We start from the raw sequence: 4,038 nt of genomic DNA on the forward strand, positions 1-4,038 counted from the left end.
AAGCCTCCGCATACATGCATCTCCCCTCCACCCTCCCGTGAAATGTCGATTTTCGAGATTAAAAAAAAAACAATAATTGCATTTTTTATTTCAATAACGCATGAGTAAATAGGGATATGAACGCAGATTTAATATAGGCCCATAGAATTACGGGGACCGGCAAGGATTTGGAAAGTCTGAATGCAAGTCCTGCTTACACCTAACAAGTGCTGAAGTGGGACATAACCAGAGGTAGAAAGGTCTCGGAAGCACTTGGGAAGAGGCTTCCCAAGACCTATCCAGTTCTGAACGGAGAGACTCAAGTAGAATTTGTCAGGTCCAATTATTCGACTCGGGGGGGAAAATTTATTCAATTTTCCCTTTAAAAAAAGTGAGTCTCAAGGAAATGAAAGAGGAAAGCAGGTCATTTCTATAAAACTTACCAGATGGTCCAATAATTTTAGGTGCCCCTCGCCCAAAATTTCACTCCTACCTATATCTTTTCTGCTTATCCAACCTGATATCCGACATTTCATTATATCTGAAAATATAATCTCTAATGAATATACAATTAGAACACGTGGTCATTCATAAATTCAGAGAATACATTACACCAGTTAATTGTTCACATTCTCCTCTCTCCGTGTATTATATCGTCAGTGATTCACATTAACTCAACTCACTGGACCGATAGTGATAATTTTATATTTACTCATTCAATTTAATGAATAAATGTACGCAGCGAGGTTCATCACCGTAAGATGATTGGTGTTTGCATAAAAAGAACTTTCAATTTCATTAATAGTTTACTAACTCATTAGAATCTATTGTTTTTTTAAAATTATATTCTTGAGGGTTTTGTTATTATTTGAATGCATCGGATAAGATGATAATTCGGAAAATTTATTCAATTTTCACATTAAAAAAGTGAGTCTCAAGGAAACGAAAGAGGAAAGCAGGTCATTTCTATAAAACTTATCAGATGGTCCAACAAATTTTGTTGCCCTCGCCCAAAATTTCACTCGTACCTACACCTTTTCTGCTTATCCAACCTGATATCCGGCATTTCATTATATTCGAAAACATAATCTCTAATGAATATACAGGTAATACATTACAGCAGTAAATTGTTCACATTCTCCTCTCTCCATACATTAGAACGTCAGTGATTGCCTCTCGCTCAGCTGTCGATAATTTTTTATTGATTCATTCGATTTAATGAATGAACGCACGCAGCGAGGTTCACCGCGAGATGATTAGGGTTAGTATAAAAGTGCTTTTAATTTCAGCCTTTTCTTTCAGTGCGGAAGCCGGGCATTATATCAGCAGTGGAGATACTCCAGAGATAGTGAAGGAGAATGTACGAGGGGGAATTAGCTGCGTTGCCTCTAAGTAGGATTACGTTTATGTAAATGAACCGCCTATCCCATCATACGGGCGTTAGGCTTTGCTTTTCTCCATTTTATATTGTCCCTCTTCCGAGTATACCCTCAGACCCCGACTCTCACATTTCAGTTAATTTGCACACATCCGAACTTGACAATTTTCCTCGTTGTTCTGTCCCCATTTTTTACTTTTTATTCATTAAATATTTTTTTAACTGAGTACGGTCGCAGGACAGAGACCAAAACAAACAGTAATAATTCCAGTGTTCTGTGTAAATATTGTTTGACGAGTAAACGTCGTGGGTGCTCAAATAGTGAAACGAAAAACGCTGAGCGATAATTGCATTGGCCAAAAGAAAAGAGTTCTTTCCTCCTATTCTCAGGGATAAATGAGAGGACTTGCAATGGCAGTTATTTCGTTAACGATACGTACATAGGGGGAGCAGTGGTAAATTCCCACGGAGATACCGTTCACTCCTTCCGCCAACTGGATTCAACTTTCAGTTTTTATTGTTTTATCTTCTTCACGTCGGGCCAAGGACGTTGGATCGGAAATTGTGTGGATCAACGTTGAGGAAACAATGAATGAAATTTCATGGATAGGTGATTGGTAATTTCCAGGGGTGACATTGAGTTCTATTTAGGGGATAGAATGGTAAAATTTCAGGTGTAAATGAAAATTAAATGAAATTCCTCATTTTTGAGCAGGAGGAAGACGAAAATTTCTCTTGAATTTTCAATCTAAGCATGAGGACTCAATACCAGATTCCGGCGAATTTTAAATAACTTGAATATTCATGAATCTATTGACCCGAAATTTTCCGATTTCTATCAATTTTTTTCAATAATTGATCGGAAATATACAATTGTAATTGATTTTTCTATAGAATTTTGAACTTTCAATGACAGACTTGTTTGAAATTCAAGGCGAACTGTAATGTGATAAAAAATTCAAATAGGGGTACCGAGAATTTTTGTCAATAATTATTGATAGAGTAAAAGATAAAGACTGTTGGGAACAAAATTGAAATTTGGGACAGTAATTTTCAGGGAAGTGTCATTGGATTCCATTTAAGAGGCATAAAATGGTGAAGTTTCAGATTCCGATGGAAATTCAATGAAATTCCGTCGAATTTTGAATAAATTGAATATTCAGGAATCTATTGACCCGAAATTTTCCGATTTCTATCAATTTTTTTCAATAATTGATCGGAAATATACAATTGTAATTGATTTTTCTATAGAATTTTGAACTTTCAATGACAGACTTCTTTGAAATTTAAGGGGAACTGTAATGTGATAAAAAATTCAAATAGGTGTACCGAGAATTTTAGTCAATAATTATTGATAGAATAAATAGATAAGGACTGTTGGGAACAAAATTGAAATTTGGGGCAGTAATTTTCAGGGAAGTGACATTGGATTCCATTTAAGAGGCATAAAATGGTGAAATTTCAGATTCCGATGGAAATTCAATGAAATTCCGTCCATTTTTGAATAAATTGAATATTCAGGAATCTATTGACACGAAATTTCCCGATTTCTATTAATTTTTATTCAATAATTGAACAGAAATATACAGTTTTAATTGATTTTTCTATGAAATTTAGAATTTTCAATGACGCACGTATTTGAAATTCAAGTAGATCTGAAATGTGACAGAAAATTCAAAGAAGTATACTGAAAATTTCAGCTAACTGTGTACTAAAGATTACTGTTAGGAAAAAAATTGCCATTTCGACTAGTAATTTTCAATTTTCAGGGAAGCCACAATAGATGCTATTTAGGGTAAAAAAATCATGAAATATCAGGTTTCATTGATACTTAATAAAATTCTATATTTTTGAGCCGCAGCAACACGAGAATTCCCCAACATACTTCAATTTTCAATGAAAACATGAATATTCAGCACGAAATTGACGCCAATCATTATAATAATTGGCATCGAATAATCGACCTGAAATTTACACTTTTCATTGTTTTATCCATGAAATTTTGAATTTTCAATGACGGAATTCCCTCAAATTTTAGTGCAACTACAAGTTAATCATTATTTTCCAAAACCCGTATCGCATAATTTCCATCCAAATCTTTCAGCAGCGGTGATTTTTACTCATTTATTCCATTTTGTTAATATTCATTAAAGCAGAGGGGAATTTTTTTATACACCTTCAGAAACACCGAGAATGAACTTTTATTACAACAAACGAGAATTCACGGGGTTTTAAATTTTATTCGCATTAACTCGAGGGAGGGGGCTTGTTTGAATATTCTCGGAGGCTTTATCTCCTGGCTGCGGCTAAATGGCATTAATCCATGTTAAATCCCCAGTTCGAAGATTGGGCAGAGTAGTACAATTTTATTTTATTTTTCATTGTCTTCTCTTTTTATCGAGAACTATAGAATTCTGCGGAAATGGAACAATCGGTTTAAAATGAAAAAAAGGAGAGAAGAACGAGAGATGGAAAGAAGCTAAAAGGCTATATAAGAAGAAGACGGAGGTAAAAAAAGAGGTAGTATGATGGGAGAGGTTCCAAGAGGAATTCTACATAAAAATCGGTGAAATATGCATAGCCGTTACGAGGAGAATGAGGAAAGGAGCTCTCGAGGGAAAACGGAATCCGGAATCCAAGAGAGTTTTGCGGATGGGAGATGAGTAGGGCCGGGGGGGGGG

Source organism: Diachasma alloeum, unplaced genomic scaffold, assembly GCF_001412515.2.
Source record: "Diachasma alloeum isolate Michigan unplaced genomic scaffold, Dall2.0 Dall_scaffold_00286, whole genome shotgun sequence".
Lineage (NCBI taxonomy): Eukaryota > Metazoa > Arthropoda > Insecta > Hymenoptera > Braconidae > Diachasma > Diachasma alloeum.